This window comes from Lutra lutra, chromosome Y (assembly GCF_902655055.1).
Source record: "Lutra lutra chromosome Y, mLutLut1.2, whole genome shotgun sequence".
NCBI classification, from domain to species: Eukaryota; Metazoa; Chordata; class Mammalia; order Carnivora; family Mustelidae; genus Lutra; species Lutra lutra.
The window spans coordinates 763,028-785,249 of record NC_062297.1 but is presented as its reverse complement, the minus strand read 5'-3'; the positions used below and the strand labels follow the sequence as shown (position 1 = coordinate 785,249).

At 37.7% G+C, this 22,222-nt stretch overlaps 1 pseudogene; it reads left to right on the top strand.

The window, feature by feature from the left end:
* LOC125092616 (neuronal membrane glycoprotein M6-b-like) overlaps positions 1–12,145 on the top strand; it is a 38,868-nt pseudogene extending 26,723 nt beyond the window's left edge.
* Positions 12,146–22,222: the final 10,077 nt, after the last annotated feature.

Genomic DNA, 22,222 nt, shown 5'->3' with positions numbered 1-22,222 from the left:
TATCTAATGTACCTGACATAGGAGCATCTACATATATAAAGCAAATTTTAACAGACATAAAAGGAGAAATTAATAGTAATGCAGTAATAGAAGAGGACTTTAACACCTCACTTACATCAGTGGTTAGATTGTCCAGACAGAAAACCAATAAGGAAAAACAGTGACTTGGAATGACACATTAGATCAGATGGCCTTAACAGATATATACAAAAGTCTCTGTCCAAAGTCAGTAGTATACACATTCTTTTCAAGGTCAATTGAAGGAGTCTGAAGAATAAATCATATGTTGGGACACAAAATAAATCTCAGTAAGTTAAGAATGTTAACGTCATATCAAGCATCTTTTCCAACATAATTGACAATACTAGAAATCAATTACCAGGAAAAAAAAAAAAACTGGAAAATACACAAAAACATGGGGACTAAAAAACATGCTACTAAAAACCAACGGGTCAATGAAGAAATCAAAGAGGGAAGAAAAATACATTGAGAAAAATACATCCATGAAATTGACACAACCTGATTTAAAATCCTTAGGAATCAGTGAAAGCAGTTGTAAGAGGGAAGTTTAGTGATACAGACCTACTTTAAGAAACAAGAGGAGGGACACCTGGGTGTCTCAGTTGGTTAAGCAGCTGCCTTGGGCTCAGGACATGATCCCAGCGTCCTGGGATCAAGTCCCACATCGGGCTCCTTGCTCAGCAGGGAGCCTGCTTCTCTCTCTGTCTCTGCCTGTGCTCTCTCTCTCTCTCTCTGACAAATAAATAAATAAAATCTTAAAAAAAAAAAAAAAAGAAAGAAACAAGAGGAATTTCAAGCATTCTAACTTCACACCCAAGAAACTTGGGACAGAAGAACAAACAAAACTTAAAGTTAGGGGCGCCTGGGTGGCTCAGTGGGTTAAAGCCTCTGCCTGCGGCTCAGGTCATGATCTCAGGGTCCTGGGATCGAGCCCCGCATCGGGCTCTCTGCTCAGCAGGGAGCCTGCTTCCTCCTCTCTCTCTGCCTACTTGTGATCTCTGTCTGTCAAATAAATAAATAAAATCTAAAAAAAAAAAAAAAAAACTTAAAGTTATTAGAAGGAAATAATAAAGGTATAAAGAGAGACTTGCAAATAAATAAATAAATAAACTAAGAGCTGGTACTTTGAAAAGATAACAAAAATTGATCATCTTTAGCCATAGTTATCAAGAAAAAAAGAGAGAGGACTCCAAAAAATTAAATCAGGTATGAAGGAGAATTAATAACTGATACCACAGAAATACAAAGGATTATAAAGGACAACTATGCAAAATAATAAGCCAACAAATTGGACAACCTAGAAGAAGTGGACAAATTCCTAGAAATAATTTTCTAAAACTGAATCAGGAATAAATAGAAAATTTGAATAGACTGACTGCTAGTTACAAAACTGAATCAGTACTCAAAAAATCCAATAAACAAAATGAGGTAACAGATGACTTTGTAGGTGATTCTACCAAACATTTAAAGAAGAGCAACACCTATCCTTATTAAAGTATTCCAGATATAAAATTCTTGCAAATTAATTCTATGAGGCCAGTATTATTATACCAAAATCAGACAAAGACACTACAAAGAAAATTACAAACCTATCTCTTGTGAACAAACACACAAAAATTCTCAACAAAATATTAGTAAACTGAAATTAATAATACATTAAAAGGATCATTCACCATAATTAAGTGGGATTTATTTCAGGTATGAAAGTATAGTTAAATAGTCACAAATCAATATGACAGCATATTAACAAAGGACAAAATGTATATGATCATCTCAATAGATGTAGAAGAAGTATTTGACATAATTCAACAAACATAAACACAAAACTACATACAGAAACATAAAAACTCTCAATAAATTGGTTTAACAGGAACATCTGTCAACATAAGAAAGTCATCTATTACAAACCCAAGGCTCACACCATATTCAGTGGTGACAAGCTGAAATTTGTTCCTATGAATAGAGTTATAGATACAGAAATAGAATGGTGGTTGTCAGAAGTTAGAGGGAGAGGAAATGGGAATTATTGTTTTGAGAGTAGAATGTTTCAGTTCTGTAAATGAAAAATGTGGAGAATGATAGGGTGATGGCTGCACAATATGAGTGTAATTAATACCTCTGAACTATCTACTTACCAACGATTTAGATAGCAAGTTATAATATGAATATATTAGTATAATAAAAATAGTAGGAAAAAACTTTTTTTCTACCAACAAAAAATTGATGTTTTAAGTAAAGTTCACTGTGTGCAGATAACAAAAAAGTTTATGAAAGAGGGAAAAAAATAAAGTAAGGCACTGATTATTATTTGGAATCTGGGGTGTATTGGACTGGCAGTGGAGTTTCATCTGTTAACAGCCAAGTGTACACATAAGTCATCCTGTATACAGTAACTGTGGACATGGAAGGATGTTGGAAGGTTAAATTGATGTTACCAATCTTCATATTGATATAACACCTTCTAGTTTTCTCATAAGAAATCATTCCTGGGATGTTTGGAAATCCATTGAAGACTTAGCCCAAGTCAAAGTCTACAAGAATATATTAAGCACTCTCTGGCAGAAGAATAATTCCTTGGGATCCTTACCTGCAGAAAAGGTTGTTTCAGGAGTTTAGTCCCAAATCTTTGCCTTCTCATTCTAAAAATATTCTCAGTGGAGTCTTAACAACTACCATGCATTGATTCTCTAACTATATAAACCCAGCCTTAATAGGTTCTCCCTTTTCTCCATTTCCTTCAGAGTTTTCTTTTTCTCTTTTTGAATCCCAGAGTTTAACAATGCTTGTTTTTGTTTTTTGTGTTGTTTTGTTTTGTAATTGTAATAAATTTAACTACATAGAAAGAGATATGAATGAATATTTTTGGAACTATACTGGAAACACATTGGATGAGTCCTTAGGGAAAAAAATGTCATTCCTTTTTATTTGTCCATTAATGTCATCCAAGGAAATAAGTGATGTGGGAAGGGAGAAATATCATGGACAGAAGACATTTACTGAGTGGCAAAGAAGACAATGTACAAAGAAGACCAAGAAATATTTACCAAGATTGAATCTGGGAAGGTTCTAGGAAGCTCTATAATCCCTATGTCATGCTTTGAGACTAATTAAGTCATAATCTCTGAAGATAGACATTTCTATCTGTAATTTCTAAAACTTCCACTGATTCTCATGGGTGGAATGGTCACGTGGGTCTTTGTAGATATTCATTAGGACAAAGTTAGGCGTGAATTAACTTTCTGTATTTTGACATATTATCATTTGTGTAGTGAAAATCTCAATGCAAAAGCATCTGCCCATGTTAACTCCTTAAAGAAACCCTAAGTGTTTATGTAGAGGGTTCTAAAAGGATAACAATCAGTAAGCCTAGTTGGAAGGCATTTTGCTATGGCAGAAAAAACATGTTGTCCTTAGACCAGAATTCAAATGGTAGCTTTGCCAGTGACTCTATACCTTTGAGTAACTTAACTTCTCAATGTCTCTGTTTACTTGCATGCAAAATAAGAATTCTAGCCCTCACGGCAAAGGATGCAGGTGAGTATTGAAAGATGACAACTGAGCCTCTCTGCCCCTGACCACGTTGCTGTACAGGGGCAGAGATGCCTTCCTGGAATGCCCCATGAGCCACTGAAGCCATTAGCAGGGTGGGAGGTATCACAGGATATCACTATCCCTCATGTCCTCCTTCCTGGGGCTGAAAACATCTTCTCTTTACCATGTGGACAATGTCAGTTTTCTGCATCTTGTGTTCCTTTCCATAGAATACAACTGTTGCAGTATATCATCTACGGGATTGCATCCTTCTTTTTCTTGTATGGAATCATTCTGTTGGCAGAAGGCTTCTATACCACAAGTAGAGTGAAGGAGCTGCATGGTGAATTTAAAACAAGTGCCTGTGGCTGATGCATTAGTGCAATGGTTAGCATAAATCTCTGTCTGACATACAACGAGAGTCACATATCTGGGTATTTATTTGTATTGGGTGAAAGCTATGAGATAATCAAAGGTGGATGAAGTCCATGACACAAATATTGTTCTTACCACTTATAGTTAGGGACATAATAAAGACTTTCAACATAGTATTGATAATGAATTAAAATCTATTGCTAATATTACTGAACATTTCTCCTATCAATGTATGGGAAGTAAGAATACTGAAAATTTTTCATATTATGTCAGTGCTATCCTGTCTTTAAATATTCATATTGGACCTAAAGCCATACATGTGCTATGATTACTTATCATAACTTTTCTGGAAGTATATACCAAGCATGCACTGTATCAAGCATACAGCTGGGAATTTTGTTGATTGCTAGTGTGCAAAGATTAAAATACATCTCCTCAAAAAGTTTATAAGCTAAGATAGGGCTTTCAAACTGCAACCTGCAGGCCAAATCTTGTTTTTGTATAGCTAAGAACAGTTCTCACATTTTTAAATGTTTGGGGAGAAATGTGATGATTATTTTAAGACATGTGAAAATTATACAAAGTCATATTTGAGTTTTGTTGTCATATAGCACAGTTTCAAGAGTTTGTATTGTTTTCACATGTAGGCCTATGTTTAGAGTGGTTCACCTCAGAAAGCATGGGCGTGCCTGGTGGGCTTCTGGAAGACTTCCTCTTAACCAGCACAGTCATTTTTATCTGTTGAATCTGTTACATTAATTTATTTACATAAAGAGATCTGTTTTAAAAAGTTGAAAAGACTGATGCGCAGGACTAGCTTTATTCATTTTCTCATTGGTAACTTGATCCTTAACACTATTTTTGTTGATACATTCAAGAAGATCATTGAATAAACCTGCTCTGGAGGATGTTAGGAAGATAGAAGTGACAGGGAGGGCTGTTGACAGATAGAGGAACATGCTAATACAGGAAGTTGTATAAAGTATAAAATATAAATGAGCTTTGCTCACCATGGACAGCAAAAGTGAATTTTGTCACCAGAATTCCTGGTACTCTCTGGTCCTTTATGGGAGTCTTCTACCTGGGAAGACACTAAGAAGTAACTCTGCATACTTAAGGCCACCATGATAGGAACAGTCTGCAAGAGGAGCACTTTCCACTGGACCCTGGCCTATACTTTGGAATTCTGACAATCATTGAAAGGCAGGGCTGACCAATAAAGGAGCTACCCAGTTCTTCTTCAATTTTCTATGGTGTTATTGAAAAGAAAGTAAAGTTTTCTTTTTTAAGAGTTAGAAAAAGAAGCCCCAGTTTGCAGTAGTGTATCCATAAGCACTGGGGACAAAGCGTATATGAAAGTGATGAAATCTACTTCTCTGAATATTTTCAACGGAAATACTTTTGAAAGTGTCGATGTCCTGCAAGTACAAGTAATCTGTTTCTAGAGTTTTCTGGGGTGACCAACAGGAAGTGGTCTGTCTGACACCAAATGGAACTCCATTGGTTCAAATATTTGGTCTTCAGGATCAGTTTAAGAAACAAGTCAAACCAAAAGAATTCCAAACACTTGCCACACATTCTGAGGATATATATTCTGGGAATATAAATACCACAACAGTTTATGGATAGTCTTTAAGAGTTCTCTTAAAATTAGTACTCAGGCAGAAAGTTATGAATAAAGTGAAGTGATATCATTATGTTTTTCCTGAAATTGCTCTTTAGCAATGTGTAGAACACAATGAGGATTTTTTCCTAAACCATTGCTGTGTTTGTAAAACTGCTATGAATGCTGAGTGTGAAAGAAAACTAAAGGGAAATGAGGTATTTCTCTCTTCTGTGTTCATTAAGTTCTATTCAAAGTAATTTTCAACTTCTAATAAAGACTCAAGCATCCAATGCGTTTACTAATTTCACAAGGCAATGAAACTAGCCAAGTTCCTTTTGAGAAAGAGCTTTCTGAAGTATTTGTTATTGTACTATCCATATGTTGTGTAAAATAAAGGCAATTTTTGAGAAACTGATATGAAGTTATCATTCAGTGCTGTTAAAGAATCCCAATACATAATCACCATGGTAAATATTTAGTAATTGCTGCCTCCCTTTCTAATTCAGTCTGCAACTGTGGACAAGAGAAATTACCACGTGGGGTCTCCTGGCTTTGTTTGTTGAGAGAGGGACCTGCACAAAGTCCCTTAAGTGGCTTTGGGCAATCACATTGTCCATCATGTAGCTCTAGAGAGCATGACTTCCCTGGACCAGCCCTGCTTCCCCTCTCCCTTGTTGCTATGCCTGTCACTCCCATGGCCCAGGCGGTGCTGAGAATGCAGCCCCCAGGTTCACCATCCAGCCAGAGCTGTGTGACCATTTTGTCCCCAGGTGCTGTAACCCTGCCCACCCCCTCAGTAATGATTCTTTCTCCTTCTCTTTTTCTGCTCAGTTCGTGTTCTTCACCTACGTGCTGGGAATGGCCTGGCTGGGTGTGTTTGGTTTCTCCACTGTGCCCAACAACATCTGGTCAACCTGTGAGGTCATCAACTCACTGCAGACTAATGGCACAGCCACTGTGGAGCAGATCTGTGTGGACATCCAACAATATGGTACCTCCCTGTATTACACCCAGTGAACTTTTATCCTTTTGTGTATAGGTCCACACCTTAGTTATAATAGGGTGTTTTTTTAATCATTGTGATCAGTTTCATAAGTTCTTTTTAAAAAGATTAGAGATAGAGTAGGAAGAGGGGCAGAGAGAGAGAGAAAGAGAGAGAATCTCAAGCAGACTGCATGCCCAGTGGGATACCTACCTGGGGTTCAGTCTCACCATTCTGAGATCATGCTTGAGCCAAAAAGCATTGGTTAAACACGATGAACTGAACCATCGAGGCACCCTGGTTTCATGCATTCTTCTTTTGGAATTGTTTATAGTCTTTCTCTCAATATACCCAGTTTGTGGGATATTTGTACAACCGATTATTCCTGAAATCATTGTTTCACTGACAGTTTGGGGACTTGTCATTTCTCTTCTGAAACATAGAGTTACTTCTGACTGGAAGAATATGGAGGGTGGAAGGATATGCAGATTTTATTTTTTGATCTTTCTTCCTTATATACTGAGAAAACTGTAATTTGAGCTATTTTTAATTTTTAAATACACATTATGCAGAAATCACGCACTTACCTTTAAATTAAGTGGAAAAGAAAAACAACAGCCTATGAACAATTGTTAAGTATAGACAGAACTCAGGGTTACCATGAGAGACACATTATAGACTGTGCTTGTCCCATCCTCTGGGATGAAAAATGTTGTTTTTCTTTTTAAATATTTACAATTAGACTTTTAATTCAGAATGATTTCTAATACATTTACAGTTAGTCTTTTAATCCAAAATTATTTCCAATACTTAAACATAATAAAATGTATTGTAAAATACATGCAAAATACAAATTCAAATTTGTGTTTATAATTTGTAATTACACTGCCAAAATTCTATAAACTTTGTGAGTGTATGCTCTCAATTTCGGTACTTATCTCATGGTAGACTAAAAAGATCTTGTTGTGAACACCTCTTTTTCACTTGCAAGGCCACAAACCAAGATATTTGTATAGAAATGTATTTGATCTGAGTATAATATAATAACATATAATGTAAAGAACAGCTTTATAAGAGAGTCATACTATAGTTATTTATTTGTAATTAATAGTTCATAAATTCAGTTTAGGGAAATTTTAGTTTTCTAAATCAGTAAATATTTAGTAAACAAAGCTTTATTTGTAAAAGGAAAAAAGTCATAGGAAAGGGTCATATTGTTTAAATTTCTCATTCAATTTTCCTCTTACCCTGTTGTCTTGATGGGGCTTACTTTTTATTTCAAAAGTCCTGGTCTGCAGAGGGCCAACCTGTCAAGTGTTGATGAAGAACAGCGTACAATTACAGTGTCACTGGACCCTGAAGTGGTGAGGACCAGTGAGAGCATGGAGCACTGCAGTGTGTACTAATAACTAACGTTCTGTTGGGCTTCATCTCACAGGTATCATCCCTTGGAATGCTTTCCCAGGGAAAATCTGTGGCTCCACCCTTGAGAACATCTGCAACACCAGTGAAGTAAACCCTTTTCCTGTCAGGGTCTGGACATGGCTGCTTGGTAGAGCTGGCTGAGGAAAGGGCTCTCTGAGGTAGAAAGAGCAGAAGGTGATACAAATGCTAGGAAAAGCATGTCTTTGTGCCAAACTGTATATAATCATCAATACTCACCCATTTTTTATCTAGCAAATGGCCATTTTATGTGGTCCAGCTATCGAGTAAGGATATTTAGCAATCAGAAATCTTATTCTTTTGGCAATAATATGTACTGATATCAATTCTGCCCATCTGAAAACACATGTAGCTTTTTCTCTTTGGCTGCCATATATTTTTTTGAAAGTAGGACATTTGTGACAGAATAAATACAAATTAATTTTCTCAAAAAGATTTCCCTAAATTTGTGTATAAACTCATTTTTTAAAGACTTTATGTACTTACTTGACAGAGACAGAGACAGTAAGAGAGGAAACACAAGTAGGGGGAATGGGAGAGGGAGAAGCAGACTCCCCACTAAGCAAAGAGCCTCATGCAATGCAGGACCCTGGGATCATGACCTGAGCCAAAGGCAGACACTTAACTCATTGAGCCACTCAGCACCCCTGCATAAACTAATTTTTAAGTCCATTACAGTTCATTATTTTTTCCATAGTGATTCACTGCTATGTCTCTTTGTTTTTAATTAGATATAAAATCTTTGTTTAAAATATCACAGTTCTAGAATATTTTTAAACATTAGTTTGTAAGTCTTTATAAAGGAAAAGTCCTAAATATACTAGTGAGAGTTTGCAAATTTAAGAGAATCCTAGCATGCTTTTGCAAAGCATGTGATTCATTAATCACTTAAATAATCAGTCACTGACTCCTTCATTATGTAGTTTGTATATCCATACTAAAGCAGGGGCTCCCAAAGTTGGCTGCACACTGTAGTCACAGAAGAGAATTATACTTATGACTGAAGTCCAGTCCCCAGATTGTCAGATTTAATTGGTGTAAGGTAAAACCCAGGCATCAGAAAGCTTTAGAAAACTCCTAGGTTATGCTTTTCTGCAGCAAGCCAGGCTTCAGACAGAGACTTGAAAGGAGTGCGCACTGGCACACAACCTCAGAGAAAGCAGCTCTGGAGAAGAAAGAACAGGTGTAGGCCCATCAATGCTCACCCAGTGCCCTGTTCTTTCCTAGTTCTACATGTCCTATCTCCTGTACATTGTGGCCTGCGCCGGAGCTGGTGCCACCGTCACCAGATGAGTAACCACAGCCCCACACCCAGCCCTAGTGCCGCTCTCCTCCCTCCATGCTCTCCTGCCAGACTTGTCTTCCCCCAGTCCAACTCCAGGACAGAGCCCTGGTTCCATCTCACCCGTGTAAATTTCCCCCTCATTGGGGTGCAGGCAGACCTTCTTGCCTGTCCTGGTAACTGAGAATATATAGTGGAATTTGAATTCTTTTGGAAAAAGAAAGATATCAATACCTGGAATAGGTGTTGACCAGGAATAGCAGTTAACCTAGCTTCTGCTGTGATTATAAATGGGAAAGAAGACATGCGTCGGTCCCAAGTGGGCAGCCACCCTGACTGCTGTTATCTTACTATCCGTTCTATTCTCTTCCACCAGCTGATCTACATGATGGCTACTACCTATAACTATGCCATCTTGAAGTTTAAGAGTCGGGAAGATTGCTGCACTAAATTCTAAATTGCTTAAGGCCAACGAGGAGCCGTAGGGAGCGCTCCTCGGGAGCCTGAAATCTCCCGAAAGCCTAGCATAGGTTGCTGCAGTCTGGTGACAGGAATTTGTAAATAGCTTTAGTCCACTCATTTTGCATTGTAGATTAAAAAGATGACTTACCCTGAGTGAATTACAAAATAATGAGATCTGGCTATTTCCACGTTGTGAAAAGGTTTCAGTTATGAACTTACCTTGGTTAGCATATGTTAAAGAGTAATTTCCTGAAACTTAACTTTCAAGCAGTATCTCTAAATGAAGTGTTAAAATTTTATAATACCTGCATTTTCCATTATTTTTGCTCGCTTAGTAACCAGTTTTCAGTAACAAAAATATAAAGTGTTAAAGATGAAAAGGAAAGGGAATAGTTTAACTCTGCATTTTCTTTTCAGACTCTCTTTCTGCAAAACGTTTGGCAGATATATTTTGATTTAAAATACTTTGTGATCATAAAAAAAGTATGAGTACATTTCCTTCAAAAATAGAATTAATTAATATGTGATTTTGGGGGGCATAATCCTGTGATTCCTCTTACAGTCCCAAAACTAAGAACTTTAAACCGCTGTGTTTAATGAAACATTCCTCCTCAGTAGCCCATTCCCAAACTGTACACAACATTTTAATAGAAAGAGAAATTGTGCCTGGATCTGAAACTCTCAAGATGTCAAAAAGTAAACATGAAATATAAGATATATGAGGTACCTATTTATTTTTTAATAAAATAAACATGAAAAAATGTTTGCCACACCAACTGTAAACAATCGTAAGGATTTTTATACACTGTAATACATAGTTGCACTAGAGACTGCATGCTTCACTTATAAGTTATTTTCTTGTTTTTACATTCATCTAATTTTTCCATATTCAACATGTAGTTTTTTCATTATTTACTCAAAATAAACATTGTTCATACTTTTAAATCTTTAGGAGAAATTGATTTTTGTCTTTAAGGAGAAAATGTCTTTGCAATACAGTTATTTAAAACTAAAACATAGTGTGTTTCTTAACTTCTACATTGTTCTTTAAAAGTATTCTTAAAATTGTAAACAGCACTCTCATATTTATTACATTTTTGCTTTTTCATAACAACTTTGGCCGTTTTTTTTCAGTTCATTGTGTTTGTATACTAACTTTTCTTCAGCCTCTCACTCTTAAGCATACTGGTAGAGCATGCCTCCAGATCGGATGGCTCTGACAGCAGAATGAGTATTAATCCAGAATAACCCTCTCCCCTTTGACAGCACAGACCGTCTAACCGCCTAGCACCTTGTTTTGCCTTCTGACATGCTCACTAGCCATCAAGCTCACCCTTCTTTTCCAGATCCACTTCCTCATGATACTGTCTTCTAACTGGGCTTACTTAAAGGATGCAAGCAAAATGCAGGCTTACCAGGATATCAAAGCAAAGGAAGAACAGGAACTGCAAGATATCCAGTCTCGGTCAAAAGAACAACTCAAATTCGTACACATAAGTGTTTGCCAGAGCGTTACGGCCGAGGCGTTGACAGCTCTGCCCACTGCCGAGACAGCTGCTCTGCAGTACAGATGTGTACCCCACCAAACAGCCTATCCACTTCACTGTCTGGCTCCAGCTGCTGGGATGTATTTCTAGGAACACCTTCCAGCAGGTTAATCTTTTTCTTTAGAGCAGATGTTGGAGGTTTCATGTTAACCTTTTTGAAATACAGGGCATATTCACAATCCTACCAAGACAAGCAATACAAATATATCATAGTTTTTGTGAGGTACCCTGATATATCACTATCAGGGATATAAACTATAAGCTCATGTATGCTATCTGTGCTCTGCTAAATTTTCTGTATTTATATGGAGAATAAACTGGAACTCTAACAGCTGGCATGAATTAAGCCTTGACTTTTAATGTGGCTTATGTTAAGTCAATTAATTAATTTTTAGCTGAGTTTTTTTTTTCTCAAATCCAGAATACATAAATTTCTTGAGCCAACTAGAAACCTATTCCTCCTATTGAGACCTACACAACTAAATAAGCTGGAATCTTACACATTAACAAGCCTTCAGGAATCAATTTTATATAAATTTCATTTTAATAAGGTGGAAGGAACCACTGGGTTCATTAGTCCTTTTGGAAAAAAAAATAAACACATCATTTCTGCCTTAATAAGTATTTGCTTTAAATTTCTGAGCATTTAATTTGCAATAGTAAACCCTAATAAATGCTTTTCTTCACTAAGAGATATTACCTTAAAATAATCACTATTCTAATCCATTCTTACGTAGTCTGGATAGTGAGTTTACAGTTTCATATCAACCAACTAAAATCTAATTACCAATAGACTACAGACTTTCTGCTCATCATGCTTTAGTAATTTAATTTAGAGTATTCATTTCACTTTTTCTTACCAAACCTTCATTTTCTAGAATACTCTAAGTTTAGGCCATTTCAAAAAAAAATTTAGTTTTTAATTCATTGTGTTCCAGACCAGTAAGTGACTGTAAGTATTGGGTATTACTGACAGTAAACTTTGTGTTGTTCTTTATGAAATTATATATAAACCTGTTGGATGCATCAGTGCTTTTTAAAAGGGACTGCATAACGTAGGGTTAACTATGTATATCAGTGACTTGTGATTTGGCTGTTCCCTTGATCTTAAAACATATGTATATAGAGATGCCTTAATTTTTAAAAGCATATTTTTATCAACATCCTATTAAAATTAAAGAATCCTCAGTTACGACATTTCATCATTTTGTTTCGTTGGTAAATGACTAAAAAATGTGTACTTGGATCTTTTTATTTTTTTTTAACTGGGAGAAGCTCTCTTCAATGTAGAACAATTGTTCCAGAATACCTTGTTTTGTTTTCAGGTTGCATGACAGACTTAACTTTTTTTTTCCAGCAGTGGAGGTGCTGTTAGAGACCAGTGTTCTAGAAGACACACTGTCTCAAGTCTCATTTTACTTTTCTAATTCTGGTAACTATTTCTAAGAATATTTTAAAGTTTTCTGAAGTAGTCTAATATTTTTATGTAAAAAGCACTAAATTTTGCTATGTGTAAATTTTTGTAAACTAACAGTGAATCAGTATTTTCTGTCAGTGCCTAGGGATTCCTGTATTTCTATTTAAGTGTTACATAAATATTATAGATAACAGTCAATACTGGAGTATGCTTATTTCAAACATCTACTTAGATGAAATAGGTTGCAAATGTAGTAACAATAATGGAATACTTCATTTACTTGGCTTTTACCATACATAAATACTACCTTTCTTTGTCTTAGAATGGTGTCACTTTTAAATAATATGCATAATCAAGATTTGACAAAATATTATAATTCACCAGGCTGTATTTTGCATAAATATTAGTAGTACTTGATAACTGAGGAGTCAAGATGGCGGAGAAGTAGCAGGCTGAGACTACTTCGGGTAGCGGGAGATCAGCTAAATAGCTTATCTAAAGATTGCAAACACCTACAAATCCAACGGGAGATTGAAGAGAAGAAGAACAGCAATTCCAGAAACAGAAAATCAACCACTTTCTGCAAGGTAGGACTGGCGGAGAAGTGAATCCAAAGCGACGGGAAGATAGACCGCGGGGGGAGGGGCCGGCTCCCGGCGAGCGGCGGAGCAACGGAGCAAAATCAGGACTTTTAAAAGTCTGTTCAGCTGCGGGACATCGCTCCAGAGACTTAACTGGGGTGAAGCCCAGGCGGGGTAAGCGCGGCCTCAGGTCCCGCAGGGTCGCAGAAGGATCGGGGGTGTCTCAGTGTCGCAGAGCTTACCGGTATTGGAACGGGGAAGCCGGCTGCAGAGACAGAGCCGAGTAGTGACTCTCAGCTCAGGGTTGCCTTGAACCGGTCGCAGGCTCGGTCAGCTCGGAGCGCGGCCGGAGGCCAGGGTGGCGGGAGTCATTTGGCACTGTTCTCTGAGGGCGCACTGAGGAGTGGGGCCCCGGGCTCTCGGCTCCTCCGGGCCGGAGACCGGGAGGCCGCCATCTTTATTCCCGTCCTCCGGACTCTACGGAAAGCACTCAGGGAACAAAAGCTCCCGAAAGCGAACCCGAGCGGATGACTCAGCGCGGCCCCGGGTAAGGGCGGTGCAACTCCGCCTGGGGCAGAGACGCTTGAGAATCACTACAATGGGCCCCTCCCCCAGAAGATCAACGGGAAACCCAGCCAGGACCAAGTTCACCTACCAAGGAGAGCGGCGGAATTCCAGAGGCGAAGAAAGCAAAGCACGGAACTCATGGCTTTCTCCCCATGATTTTTTAGCCTTGCAGTTAATTTAATTTTTTTTTCTTTTTCAATTTTTTTTTTCTTTTTCTCTTCTTCTGCTAAATTTTTTTTAACTTTTACCATTTTCTTTTTTTTAACGTTTTTTAAATAGTTTATCTAATATATATATATATATATTTTCCTCTTTTTATATTTTTTTCTTTATCGGCTTTCTTTTTTTTAATAGTTTTTTTTTTCTTTCTTTCTGAACCCCTTTTTATCCCCTTTCTCCCCCCTCACAATTCAGGATCTCTTCTGATTTGGCTAAAGCATATTTTCCTGGGGTTGTTGCCACCCTTTTAGTATTTTACTTGCTCCTTCATAAACTCTTATCTGGACAAAATGACAAGGCGGAAAAATTCACAACAAAAAAAAGAACAAGAGGCAATACCAAAGGCTAGGGACCTAATCAATACAGACATTGGTAATATGTCAGATATAGAGTTCAGAATGATGATTCTCAAGGTTCTAGCCGGGCTTGAAAAAGGCATGGAAGATATTAAAGCAACCCTCTCGGGAGATATAAAAGCCCTTTCTGGAGAAATAAAAGAACTAAAATCTAACCAAGTTGAAATCAAAAAAGCTATTAATGAGGTGCAATCAAAAATGGAGGCTCTCACTGCTAGGATAAATGAGGCAGAAGAAAGAATTAGCGATATAGAAGACCAAATGACAGAGAATAAAGAAGCTGAGCAAAAGAGGGACAAACAGCTACTGGACCACGAGGGGAGAATTCGAGAGATAAGTGACACCATAAGACGAAACAACATTAGAATAATTGGGATTCCAGAAGAAGAGGAAACAGAGAGGGGAGCAGAAGGTATATTGGAGAGAATTATTGGAGAGAATTTCCCCAATATGGCAAAGGGAACAAGCATCAAAATCCAGGAGGTTCAGAGAACCCCCCTCAAAATCAATAAGAATAGGTCTACACCCCGTCACCTAATAGTAAAATTGACAAGTCTTAGTGACAAAGAAAAGATCCTGAAAGCAGCCCGGGAAAAGAAGTCTGTAACGTACAATGGTAAAAATATTAGATTGGCAGCAGACTTATCCACAGAGACCTGGCAGGCCAGAAAGAGCTGGCATGATATATTCAGAGTACTAAATGAGAAAAACATGCAGCCAAGAATACTATATCCAGCTAGGCTATCAATGAAAATAGACGGAGAGATTAAAAGCTTCCAGGACAAACAAAAACTGAAAGAATTTGCAAATACCAAACCAGCTCTACAGGAAATATTGAAAGGGGTCCTCTAAGCAAAGAGAGACCCTCAAAGTAGTAGATCAGAAAGAAACAGAGACAATATACAATAACAGTCACCTTACAGGCAATACAATGGCACTAAATTCATATCTCTCAATACTTACCCTGAATGTTAATGGGCTAAATGCCCCAATCAAAAGACACAGGGTATCAGAATGGATAAAAAAACAAAAACCATCTATATGTTGCCTACAAGAAACTCAACTTACACCCAAAGACACCTCCAGGTTTAAAGTGAGGGGGTGGAAAAGAATTTACCATGCTAATGGACATCAGAAGAAAGCAGGAGTGGCAATCCTTATATCAGATCAATTAGATTTTAAGCCAAAGATTATAATAAGAGATGAGGAAGGACACTATATCATACTCAAAGGAACTGTCCAACAAGAAGATCTAACAATTTTAAATATCTATGCCCCTAACGTGGGAGCAGCCAACTATATAAACTAATTAATAACAAAATCAAAGAAACACATCGACAAGAATACAATCATAGTAGGGGATTTTAACACTCCCCTCACTGAAATGGACAGATCATCCAAGCAAAAGATCAACAAGGAAATCAAGGCCTTAAATGACACACTGGACCAGATGGACATCACAGATATATTCAGAACATTTCATCCCAAAGCAACAGAATACACATTCTTCTCTAGTGCACATGGAACGTTCTCCAGAATAGATCACATTCTTGGTCCTAAATCAAGTCTCAACCAGTATCAAAAGATTGGGATCATTCCCTGCATATTTTCAGACCACAATGCTCTAAAGCTAGAACTCAATAACAAGAGGAAATTTGGAAAGAACCCAAATACATGGAGACTAAACAACATCCTTCTAAAGAATGAATGGGTCAACCAGGAAATCAAAGAAGAATTGAAAAAAATTATGGAAACAAATGATAATGAAAACACAACAGTTCAGAATCTGTGGGACACAACAAAGGCAGTCCTGAGAGGAAAATATATAGCGGTACAAGCCTTTCTCAAGAAACAAGAAAGGTCTCAGGTACACAACCTAACCCTACACCTAAAGGAGCTGGAGAAAGAACAAGAAAGAAACCCTAAACCCAGCAGGAGAAGAGAAATCATAAAGATCAGAGCAGAAATCAATGAAATAGAAACCAAAAAAACAATAGAACAAATCAACGAAACTAGGAGCTGGTTCTTTGAAAGAATTAATAAGATTGATAAACCCCTGGCCAGACTTATCAAAAAGAAAAGAGAGAGGACCCAAATAAATAAAATCATGAATGAAAGAGGAGAGATCACAACGAACACCAAAGAAATACAGACAATTATAAGAACATACTATGAGCAACTCTATGCCAACAAATTTGACAATCTGGAAGAAATGGATGCATTCCTAGAGACATATAAACTACCACAACTGAACCAGGAAGAAATAGAAAGCCTGAACAGACCCATAACCAGTAAGGAGATTGAAACAGTCATCAAAAATCTCCAAACAAACAAAAGCCCAGGGCCAGACGGCTTCCCGGGGGAATTCTACCAAACATTTAAAGAAGAACTAATTCCTATTCTCCTGAAACTGTTCCAAAAAATAGCAATAGAAGGAAAACTTCCAAACTCATTTTATGAGGCCAGCATCACCTTGATCCCAAAACCAGACAAGGATCCCATCAAAAAAGAGAACTATAGACCAATATCCTTGATGAACACAGATGCAAAAATTCTCGCCAAAATACTAGCCAATAGGATTCAACAGTACATTAAAAGGATTATTCACCACGACCAAGTGGGATTTATTCCAGGGCTGCAAGGCTGGTTCAACATCCGCAAATCAATCAATGTGATACAACACATTAATAAAGAAAGAACAAGAACCATATGATACTCTCCATAGATGCTGAAAAAGCATTTGACAAAGTACAGCATCCCTTCCTGATCAAAACTCTTCAAAGTGTAGGGATAGACGGCACATACCTCAATATTATCAAAGCCATCTATGAAAAACCCACCGCAAATATCATTCTCAATGGAGAAAAACTGAAAGCTTTTCCGCTAAGGTCAGGAACACGGCAGGGATGTCCGTTATCACCACTGCTATTCAACATAGTACTAGAAGGCCTAGCCTCAGCAATCAGACAACAAAAGGAAATTAAAGGCATCCAAATCGGCAAAGAAGAAGTCAAACTATCACTCTTCGCAGATGATATGATACTCTATGTGGAAAACCCAAAAGACTCCACTCCAAAACTGCTAGAACTTGTACAGGAATTCAGTAAAGTGTCAGGATATAAAATCAATGCACAGAAATCAGTTGCATTTCTCTACACCAACAACAAGACAGAAGAAAGAGAAATTAAGGAGTCCATCCCATTTACAATTGCACCCAAAACTATAAGATACCTAGGAATAAACCTAACCAAAGAGACTAAGAATCTATACTCAGAAAACTATAAAGTACTCATGAAAGAAATTGAGGAAGACACAAAGAAATGGAAAAATGTTCCATGCTCCTGGATTGGAAGAATAAATATTGTGAAAATGTCTATGCTACCTAAAGCAATCTACACATTTAATGCAATTCCTATCAAAGTACCATCCATTTTTTTCAAAGAAATGGAACAAATAATCCTAAAATTTATATGGAACCAGAAAAGACCTCGAATAGCCAAAGGAATATTGAAAAAGAAAGCCAAAGTTGGTGGCATCACAATTCCGGACTTCAAGCTCTATTACAAAGCTGTCATCATCAAGACTGCATGGTACTGGCACAAAAACAGACACATAGATCAATGGAACAGAATAGAGAGCCCAGAAATGGACCCTCAACTCTATGGTCAACTCATCTTCGACAAAGCAGGAAAGAATGTCCAATGGAACAAAGACAGCCTCTTCAATAAATGGTGTTGGGAAAATTGGACAGCCACATGCAGAAAAATGAAATTGGATCATTTCCTTACACCACACACGAAAATAGACTCAAAATGGATCAAGGATCTCAATGTGAGAAAGGAATCCATCAAAATCCTCGAGGAAAACACAGGCAGCAACCTCTTCGACGTCAGCCGCAGCAACATCTTCCTAGGAACATCACCAAAGGCAAGGGAAGCAAGGGCAAAAATGAACTTTTGGGATTTTATCAAGATCAAAAGCTTTTGCACAGCAAAGGAAACAGTTAACAAAACCAAAAGACAACTGACAGAATGGGAGAAGATATTTGCAAATGACATATCAGATAAAGGGCTAGTGTCCAAAATCTATAAAGAACTTAGCAAACTCAACACCCAAAGAACAAATAATCCAATCAAGAAATGGGCAGAGGACATGAACAGACATTTCTGCAAAGAAGACATCCAGATGGCCAACAGACACATGAAAAAGTGCTCCATATCACTCGGCATCAGGGAAATACAAATCAAAACCACCATGAGATATCACCTCACACCAGTCAGAATGGCTAAAATTAACAAGTCAGGAAATGACAGATGCTGGCGAGGATGCGGAGAAAGGGGAACCCTCCTACACTGTTGGTGGGAATGCAAGCTGGTGCAACCACTCTGGAAAACAGCATGGAGGTTCCTCAAAATGTTGAAAATAGAACTACCCTATGACCCAGCAATTGCACTGCTGGGTATTTACCCTAAAGATACAAACGTAGTGATCCGAAGGGGCACATGCACCCGAATGTTTATAGCAGCAATGTCTACAATAGCCAAACTATGGAAAGAACCTAGATGTCCATCAACAGACGAATGGATAAAGAAGATGTGGTATATATACACAATGGAATACTATGCAGCCATCAAAAGAAATGAAATCTTGCCATTTGCGACGACGTGGATGGAACTAGAGGGTATCATGCTTAGCGAAATAAGTCAATCGGAGAAAGACAACTATCATATGATCTCCCTGATATGAGGGAGAGGAGATGCAACATGGGGGGCCGAGGGGGTAGGAGAAGAGTAAATGAAACAAGATGGGATTGGGAGGGAGACAAACCATAAGTGACTCTTAATCTCACAAAACAAACTGAGGGTTGATGGGGGGAGGGGGTTGGGAGAGGGGGTGGGGTTATGGATATCGGGGAGGGTATGTGCTATGGTGAGTGTTGTGAAGTGTGTAAACCTGGCGATTCGCAGACCTGTACCCCTGGGGATAAAAATATATGTTTATAAAGCTGTAAAAAAAAAAAAAAAAAAAAAAAAAAAAAAGAAAGGATGAATCCCCAAGTTTTGTAGCAACATGGTGGACGGGACTGGAAGAGATTATGCTGAGTGAAATAAGTCAAGCAGAGAGAGTCAATTATCATATGGTTTCACTTATTTATGGAGCATAACAAATAGCATGGAGGACAAGGGGAGATGGAGAGGAGAAGGGAGTTGAGGGAAATTGGAAGGGGAGGTGAACCATGAGAGACTATGGACTCTGAAAAACGATCTGAGAATTTTGAAGGGGTGGGGGGTGGGAGGTTGGGGGCACCAGGTGGTGGGTATTGTAGAGGGCACGGATTGCATGGAGCACTGGGTGTGGTGCAAAAATAATGAATACTGTTATGCTGAAAAAAAAATAAAAAAATTAAAAAAAAAAAAAATATATTAGTAGTACTTTATAGATTTATGTAAAAGTTAAAAAAAAAATTCTGACTAGCTTTTCCCACCATTTGCCCATGGAAATAAAGAGAAACTTAAAATCTGCCACTAATTGAGGAAACTAGAAATAGAAGTCTTTTAATGGTCCATATAAATACAAAGTGAGGAGAAAGTGAGTTTAGAGAGCTATGATGTTATGAGGTGGTGTTGAAAGCGAAGATGTCAAGTTCTTAGTGGCAGTAGGATTCAATGTTTGATATGCTAGATGTGATAAAGATGATGTCTGGACACCTCATTTCTTCACTTTCAAAGGGATACTGCAATGAAAAATTCCTTAGATGCCTAAGCAATAACAGAACAAAGAAATCTTTCCCACTTTGTTATGGAATTTAGTGACCTAATAAGTATCATGGAAAAAACCCATTCACCCAGTCTGTATTTGTACAGGGAAATGATCTCTGGGACCTCACTGAAAAGACAGACCAGACAAACCCATCCCATGTTAGGAGGTGGAGGACCAGGGGTTAGCACTTTAAGTCTCATGGCCTGGGGAACCAATCCAGTCCAGTCAAACTAGGGTGGTGGTCATCCTCAGGGACATTTTGTGTGCACTTTTTGGTGACTATACTGACAGTGTCATTGAAGAACTTTTCCAGGATGCTCCCACAAACAAAACGATGGACTGTAGGTACAGGTGTGCAAAGATGAAGAAATGGGAACAACAGCAAATGCACTTCCTCTTCCCTTTCTAGAGGCTCTGTGGGTGCTGTATTGGAGTGCATTTACCCTATTTATTCTCTGTGTGGTTTCTAAAGGTCACTCTGGAAAGAGATGTCCAATGGGTGACCTACTGCAAGTTATGGGATGTCTTCCATGGGAGAAGCTCCGAACAGCCCAGGTTAGAGGCAGCACTGGTCTCCCACTGGTGTATATATCCTGGCTCTGCTACTTGATGGCTATAAGACCCTAATCAAATCACCAACCTATCTGTGCCTCGCATTTCCTCATCTGTAAAATGCGAATGGTCATAGTACACATGGTTCATATGGATGATATAAAAATTAAGTGAGTTAATACATAAAAAGTTTTAAAATTGTACCCGGTGGGGGGTGCCTGGGTGACTCAGTTAAGCATCTGCCTTTGGCACAGGTCATGTTCCCAGGGTCCTGGGATCAAGCCCACATTGGGCTCCCTGAGCAGGCTTCTGCAGCTCTCTCTCTCTTTTTCTCTCTGGCAAATAAAAAAATAAAATCCTTTAATGATTAATTAATTAATTAATAATAAATAAATAAATAAATAAACAAATAGTACCTGGTACACAGAAAGTGCTCAGTAAATCTTACCTTATCTTTTTGTCACCATCTATGAAGGGGTTGCATTCATTCTCAAGAAGAAGATGTCATAAATAAAGACCAGATACAACATTGTATGTACCATTTTTAGAATCTAGTATGGAATAAATCAGGAGCAAACCATAAGGAGAGTGTTTGATGAGTGGTCTCCCAACTGTGGAGAAAAAGGAACACAGTGAAACTTCCAAATGAAGGCCTGGAATTGGACTAATAGGATAGGTTAGTCTTATTCAAAAACTTACACAAGTTGGGGAGGGGTGGCGGGGAAATAGCTTATCCTTATATTGAAAGGCCTAACGATAAATTTTATGGCTGGAGAAGGAGTATCACATGACTAGATTACTCTTGGTTTACAAACTATAGTATCAAAGGAAATGATAGAAAAATCACAATGGATTACACATAAAATCTTTATTAAGAATTTTCTCTTTTTACAAGAACAAAACTAAACAAAATAAAAAAAACTTTAAACATTATATATATTCTCACTTTTACATGTAAAAAAGATGAGCAGCAAACACTATCCCTAAAAGTAAGCTGGCTTTTCATGGGAAAAGTCTGTGAACCTAAACTGGGGAAAGAAAGGAATGAAAATTTAAAATATTCATGTCAGGTTTATTCTGATATCTTCATAATTTTCTTATTAATTCAGTGAAAAGTATCTGCCTTCCTTCCTTATAATTAGTATAAGGTTCACTTGCACAAATAAAAAACACAGTTTTCTTAAGCCATTTGTTTTGAATGACTCAATAATTTCTGATAGGCAACCTCTTCTATCTCAAAGCTTCCCTTCATTGAGAAAACTAGTAATAATGGTTTTGGATAAGAACACAATGTTGGGAATACCATACCTTTCCTGTTTGTCACTAGATGGCAGTGTACCCACTCTTGAGCCTTCTCACAGTTTTTTTTTGTTTGTTTGTTTTTGTTTCTGCTTTCTTTTGAACTCTGATACAAAGAGAAAGGAGGAATTTTAAATTAAATACATACTGATTTAATAAAACTCTTAATTTCTGCAAAAAACTTTTTTGTGTGTGGCACAGCTTGGGTAGCTCAGTGGTTAA